Below are 7,989 nucleotides of genomic sequence, written 5' to 3' on the forward strand. Positions count from 1 at the left end.
ACAAAATAGTTCATGCTCTTCCTTTCTTTCTTTTGAACTCCACTGAAGTTTTTGCCATCTAGTCTAAGTAAAGAATCATTTTGGGGCTCCTGGCTGGCTCAGTGGGTGGAGCATGCGACTCTGGATCTCAGAGTTGTAAGTTCGAGCCCCACATTGGGTGTAGAGATGACTTAAAAATAAAATCTTTTAAAAAAATAATCATTTTGCGGGAGAGAATATCAATTGTTCAAATTTGATACATTTCTTAACCTGTGAATATATGTCTTTGATAGTCTCAATTTATATGTGGAGAAATCTATATTGGTCATTTTGCTTGAAATTGAGGGCTTTCATTTTTTAAGTTCGTCATAGTCTCTGTACTGAGAGTTTGTAGAGCATGAAATGTAAAATTTGGGAAGATGGCATACTATGTTTAATCCATGCACAAAATTTGGACACATGCACATAACCTGCAATGAAGTTTATTGAAAGAAGATAAAAAATTGTCACTTTTATTTTTTGTGCATTTTTAAAATTTCATTTTTCATTTTCTTTCTTTCTTTTTTTTTTGCAAGGAAGAGGATATTACACACAGTTCTTAGAATATCTGGTATTGAGGGATATAGAAATTGAGTATACCATTTCCAGATCTTGGGCTCTTATTCTGCAATTCTATACAATACATGCAGTTGTGGGTACTTATGATTTTTCTGGAGTTCTTTTCACATCTGGTTGTCAAGAAACATAAGACCCAAAGCACATTTAGAATCACTTACCTGGAGGAAGTCTGCAGTTCCTCCAAATATTTTCTGTATTTATTGTAATCTGTAGTTCATTGATGTAATCAAAGGCATAATAGAAACAAACAAGTGCGTGTATATTAAGCATTTGTCAAAATTCACCCGGGCTTCTGGACCCATGCAACAAAGGCCATCATGTTGGGGAGGTCAACTAGAAGCCCCGGGGGCTCTCTTTGCCTCTTTAATGCAAGCACGGGTCTTGCATCTCAAGTGGGCAGTGTGACTGTTAGGGTGTTATACGTTGGTCCTCTGTTGACTTTGTTGTTCCGTCTTGAAGGAGGCCAATTTTCTTGTTTGTCAAACTGCCCACGCTGTAGGGCTGCCAGTGGGGGACTCCTGGATATCTCGACATTCCTGAGCAAATTTCAGGGTGTTTGTGTCAATTGTTAAAAGGAAAGACTTTCAGGTGGGATTCAGCATGATGCTGATGTTTAATTTGTTTTTTTTTTTTCCCCTACACTCTTATCTACTCATGAATTACTTCAAATTTACCTCAAGGCCTGACTCGGCTGATTATTTGGGGGTAATTTGAGGGGTTACTACGGGACAGGATTTGTTGTACTCATGCATTTATTGGCTTATGACTAGTTCAAACATCACTGCAGCCCTTAGTGTGTTTTAGGGTGGCTGATGTGGGGGTCATTTAATGGCTTTTCCTGAATGTGACATGTACACATGTATGTAACACATAATGGCAATTGGAATGCTCTTCTCTAGATGCCTCTGGATTTGGGTTTGCTCCCCGAGTCCATTGTGCTTACTCCAATAGCACAGTGTAAGAATTAGTGACTGCCGCCAGGCAGGCCAGCTAATACTTTGGATTTGGGTCGGAGTTTTGAGCTTCTCGTGCCTCTTCCTTCACGTTCATTTTTACTTCTTATCAACTTGAAATGTTGATAAGACCTGTACTGCTTCTTATCAACTTGACCAAAGAACTGGAGTGGCCTCATGTCCACGAGATTCTCTGATTTTCTCAATCCACACCATCGGTTAGATACAACGGTCCTTACAGAATGCCCGAGGGTCTGTTGTAGACACCACTCTGGTATCAGATGGATTTGGGAACCTGGGGGTTAGAGGTGAGAATTGAACCTCCAGTAATTACAGATGAGTCCTCCCCTCAAATCGTTTTGGATTGTAGAACCCAAGAGGAAGAATGTTTCTACTAGAGGAAATGGGAAATGCCACTTCCAGCTTCTACATCACTGTTTGCCCTTGACCCTCCAGTTGGTATGTAATATTTTGCATTGGTGGTGTTTAAGGTTAACCTTTAGTCCATAGGTTTTGTTTTTTTTTTAACGGTTTTATTTATTTATTTGAGAGAGAAAGAGAGAGAGAGAGCCAGCATAAGCAGGGGGAGAGGCAGAGGGAAAGGGAGAAGCAGGGTCCCTGCTGAGCAGTGAGCCTGATGTGGGGCTCTATCCCAGGACCCTGGGACCATGACCTGAGCCAAAGGCAGATGCTTAACCAACCGAGCCACTCAGGTGTCCCCATAGGTTTTTTTTAAGTAAGCTCTATGCCCAACGTGGGGCTTGAACTCACAACCCCGAGATCAAGAGTCACATGCTCTACCGACTGAGCCAGGCAGGTGTCCCTAGTCCATAGGTTTTTGAATCTCAAAGAATCACAGCAGTTGTACAGAAGGCATGAACATCACCTAGAAGACCTCAACTCAAGGAGGCCTTGTGACATCAGTCCTTTGGGTGCTGAGCCTTTGGATTTGGCCTTGGCTTGGACATGGAATTGTTTTCATTGCTTTTAATAGGTGCACCTGTGCTTACATGAAGAATGTTATGTATGGGGACACGTCAAAATGTATCTGTACTGTATTTGGATCCCACAGGGTGGAAGGCAGTCGTCTCAGGCTGGCTGGTCTCTCCAGCAGACACCTTTTCTCTGAGCCCTTCCTTTCAGTTTTCTGTATCACTGAGTCCCTGGCCACAGCTACTTGGTTTGATATTTGTCACTTACCTTGGTTGAACCAGTCTCAGCATTTGTCATATTAATTTTGGAATTTGGAACTAGACCACAGGCCCAAGCGACATAGCCTGATAAGTCTCATTAATGCTCTTTTATTACGGAGAACACGATTGAGAAGGCCTACCACTGAGTTCTCCTGAGCCCCCCTTGTTTCTGTGCTTGTGAAGCATATTTGTTGCTTCTTCTTCTTCTTTTTCTTTTTTTTGTATTTTATAAAATGCTCATGTCTTACCAATGATTTCTGTTGTTGTCATGAATCTCCCACTTGTAGATTTTTATTATTCACAATGAATACGAGCGTGATCAAGGAGACCTGTGGCTCTGCCAAGTACATCACCCAGTGTCCCAGGGCAGAGCTCACAGTTATATCAACGGATGCATCGAGGACAGAGATTCTGTGGCAAGCTGTGAGGTTGCCGGGCCAGGGATGAAGTTTTCTCTTTTGTTATGGTAAAAAAGTTAGTAGGTAGTCTAATGCTTCCCTATGAGAAGTGGCCACTTCGTGAAGTCCACAAATACATATTCAGAGATCCTGGGGGTGGTAGGAGCGTCTTCTGCCCCTGCTGGAGGAATGGCCGACCCACATGGCACGGCAGATCAGTCCAGAAGTCATGGGAACATGGACCACAAGCAACCAGGGGCACAGAGTAAACACTGGGTCAAGCCTGTAGTGGAACGTTGGCCCCTTGAGTTGGGAGTGTTTCTTGTTATACCACCCTACCTGGTCTTAGAAAGCCTTGGTAAGGGCTGGATTCGGAGACGCAGGTCAGTGATGATTATTTGTGGCATTGTCCCTGAAAAAGATCAGTACATTTCCCACTACTTGTATAACATTTCCAATAAACTAAAATTGCATGTCCTCTGCACAGCTTACTGTGATTCAAACTTTTGTCAAATAGCCTTATCACTGGCATCAACCCCCCCGCCCCAGGGGAAGGGAGAGCAAGACTGTGGCCGTCTGTTCTGCCTGAAGATGCGCGCCCCGGGGCAGTGGGGCACGGGTCTCTCCCTGGGATTTCTTTTTTTTTTTCTTTAAGATTTTATTTATTTATTTGAGAGAGAGAGAGAGAGAGAGACAGAGCACAAGCAGGGGAAGAGGCAGAGGCAGAGGGAGAAGCAGGCTTCCCGCCGAGCCGGGAGCCTGATGTGGGGCTCGATCCCAGGACCCTGAGATCATGACCTGAGCTGAAGGCAGATGCTTCACCTACTGAGCCACCCAGGCGCCCCTCTCCCTGGGATTTCATAAGGATCTTGGGCTGCGGGCGTGAGCGGCTCAGTTCTTGCCGCCCAGTCAGGAGGGGCCCCAGCTGCAGTGTCTCCGGTCCTGCGGGAGGGGAGCCTCAGCATGCGGAGTGCAACACACCTCCCCTCCCGGTCTCCCACGGCAGCTGCAACTGTATATGTAAATATGCCCATTAGTCCCCTCTCTGTGTTAAGGAATGGGTTGTCCGTGGGGCTGGGAGCCACTCCTCCCCAGCTATGCTCAGCCTCACCGCAGACAGTGCCCTGTCCCCACAGTGTGCGTCCCTTGTCCCTCTCCCCAGAGAGTCTCAGAAAAGCTCTTCTGGGTGGTGAGCAGTTTGTAAGGGACTTAGAGATTAGGTGAGTAGATGGTTGGTGACATTTAGGGAATGGCTAGGAACACCTTCTCAAGCTTAATGAGAGTCCAGTAATGAATCTTTGTCACAGTTCAGATGAAGCTTGCCATGTCCAGATCCACTGGCCCCCAGCAGGTGGGGGAAGCTGGCCAGGTGTATAGCATCTTCCCTTGGCCTGGCTCTTGAATGAGAGAGTTTGACTAAGGTAACGATGGTTTTGGAAAGCCTGGGGCACACCCAAAGGGGGATTGCTATTTCCACAGATCAGGGAGTGGGTTATGTCTTCGTTTTCCACGACAGCAAGGAATTTTGGAACTAGAGAAATCTTTAGGAATAAGAATGACCTCAAGGGGTAGAGAAATCATTGTTCCCACTTCTTGAGGACTTTTTTTTTTGGTGCCAGTTGCTGTGCTGTTCAATATTGGTCACATCTCATCTCACTTAATCACTGCATCACCTGTTGGTGGAAGATATCATCTCAAGTAATATTCTTTGCGGTTCCACAGCTGCAGGGTGGATTCTGAGTTGGAGCTCATGTGTGACTGACCCAGATCTCGAATGACTTGTTTCCACTGATTCTAAAACTAAGGTGATGGTTTCGGCAAGTAGCGAAGGCCTGAGCCTTTGGGCCGCTTTAGAGCTGATGCCAGGGTAGATGCTCTTCTCCACCACAGAGCTGGGGAGCCTCCTTGACTCCACACTTAGGCTGCCTTCAGTCAAGTGCCCCCCAGTTTTGAAATTCTCTTTTATCTTCAAAATCTACTTTACCATAGACCTTGTTCCCTGGTATCGGATTAGAGGAAGTCCCTAACAAATTAATGGCATTGACATGGGATTGAATGAATAAATACTCCATTTTATGAGAGTGTGAAGTTGACCCAAAGGACTGAATTTAATTATGGGTCATCGGATTGCAGGGAAGGCCAGCAGGGTGATATTGGAGTACGTCCCTGTGTGTGCCTGTGTGTGTCTCTCTCCATGACCTGTCTGAGCACCCATCATTATTCCTTAAAGGCGCTTATGCAAAAGAGGGACAGACATTGATAAGACAAATAGTCAAACAAACACATCTTTTTTAATTTTTAAGATTTTATTTTTATTTGAGAGCACAAACAAGGGGAGCAGCAGAGGGAGAGGGAGAAGCAGACTCCCCACTGAGCAGGGAGCCCAACATGGGGCTCAATCCCAGGACCCTGAGATCATGACCTGAGCCGAAAGCAAATGTTTAACCGACTGAGCCACCCAGGTGCCCCAAACAAACACATCTTTGAGCTGAAGTCTAATAACCAGAGGTTGAGCACACTGACCAAAGTGGAAATTTCCCTGACAGGAGATCTACCACCTAGAGACATCCAGTGTGGCTTAGATCATTAGCAGGACTGGAAGAATACATTTTCCTCCAAGTTCGCCTGTCCACACTGTTGGGCATTTTCCTCATGCTACACATAGGGGCCAGAAGGCCTGCCGACTTTACCCTCGCTTTTCTGAGGCCTGGTGAAGCGAGACCAAGAGTGCAGCTGAAGATGCTCTAGTGAAAGCTCCAAACACATCATGTTCCCTACCCTAATGGCCAGAAAACCCTTTTAGTGACTTCAGCGGGTTACATGACAGGCAATTAGCATCTATCATCTCCCTTCCTGCTCATGGTAATCTGAGGAGCCAGGTGCTATGTTATTTCTCAGAGAAGTTAAGCTGATTACCTAAGGACACACAGCTAGTAAATTTCAGAGCGAAGATTGGAGTGCACGCATGTCTAATTATAGAACTTGCGTGCTCTTACTCACACAGCGCCGTGGGCTGTCATGATATTTACTGGGGTGGGGCAGGAGATGGAGGAATTTTCGAACATAATTTTTAATATCTTGTTAATTAATGGGATTTTTAAAAATAAAAAAGGGTAGACGAAATCCACTTTATTTTTGTCATCTAAACCCAAATACTTTAAATATTTTGCTGTATTTTCATTCTAGCCCTTCCTTTGCAGAGTTACAATTTTTTATGTATGTATTTTCGTAAAGTCTACTGTGTATGCAATTTTTCTGTGTTTTCACTCAACATATCATAGCATTTTCTATGTTATGTATTTATTTTTGTAATCTGACTTTTTCATTTCTTTTAAAAAATAGCACTGTATTCTTTCTGATTATAAAAGTGGTTCATTTCCCTCTGAAGTGAATTCGAAATTCAGAAAGGCACAAAGAAGATAATAAAGAATGAACTCTAATTTCACCATGCAGAGAGAACCATTTGAATGCTTTTTTTTTCATTTTTAAGACACTTTAAAATATTTTGATATATTTCCTTTCAGTCTTACGTTTCTTTACATAGGCACATATTTTTCTTTCAACAAAACTGGGATCATAATGCACGCACAATATTTTGATCAGGCTTTTTTTTTTCACTTACAATATTATAAATAGTTTCCCGTGTCATTAAAACACCATTTTTAATGCTTGTGTGACACAATGGCATATAAAGAACCATCATTTATTTAACTCATTATCTAATTTTGAATGTTTAGTTTCCAAAAAATTTTTTAAGTACTATTGCAATAAGTACTTTTTCAAATAAAGCTTTTTCCGAATTTCTCCCTTTTTTAAAAGATTTTATTTATTTATTATAGAGGGAGAGCCCGCGAGGGGCATGTGAGTGTAGAGAGGGGCAGAGGGAAAGGGAGAGAGAGAGTCTCAAGCAGACTCTGCTGAGCTTAGAGCCCAACGCTGGGCTCAATCCCACAGCCCTGAGATCATGACCTGGGCTGAAATTAAGAGTTGGATGCTTAACCAAGTGAGCCACCCAAGCATCCCTTTTTTCCAAATTTCTGATTATTACCTTATTTTTTATTTATTTTTTAAAGATTTTATTTATTTATATGACACAGAGAGAGAGAAAGAGAGAGAGAGCACAAGCCTGGGGAAGAGACAGAGGGAGAGGGAGAAGCCAGACGCTTAATCGACTGAGCTACCCAGGCGCCCCTAAGAAAATTTCTTAAAAGGCGGAATGCACGTAAAGTAAGCAGATTAAGTTACTGTGTCATGTGAAATAAGTTCATTTTCATTTTTTTTGCGCTCTCAGGTGAGGGATGAAAAGTAGTCAGTGCAGAAATTTCAAATATAACAGAGAGAAGTTGTCATTTACCAAAATTCCAATGTTTTTGTAAAACTTTCATCTATATTACTTATTTTCTTTAGCGACTTTCCCCTAAATTGCTTTATTTTTTTAAATTTTATTATGTTATGTTAATCACCATACATTACATCATTAGTTTTCGATGTAGTGTTCCACGATTCATTGTTTGCGTATAACACCCAGTGCTCCATGCAGTACGTGCCCTCTTTAATACCCATCACCAGGCTAACCCATCCCCCCACACCCCTCCCCTCTAGAACCCTCAGTTTGTTTCTTAGAGTCCATAGTCTCTCATGGTTCGTCTACCACCCCAGTTCCCCCCCTTCATTTTTCCCTTCCTGCTATCTTCTTTTTTTTTTTTTTTTTTTTAACATATAATGTATTATTTGTTTCAGAGGTACAGGTCTGTGATTCAACAGTCTTGCACAATTCACAGCGCTCACCATAGCACATACCCTCCCCAGTGTCTATCACCCAGCCACCCCATCCCTCCCACCCCACCC

The sequence above is a fragment of the Halichoerus grypus genome, chromosome X (assembly GCF_964656455.1).
Source record: "Halichoerus grypus chromosome X, mHalGry1.hap1.1, whole genome shotgun sequence".
In the NCBI taxonomy this organism is placed as follows: Eukaryota; Metazoa; Chordata; class Mammalia; order Carnivora; family Phocidae; genus Halichoerus; species Halichoerus grypus.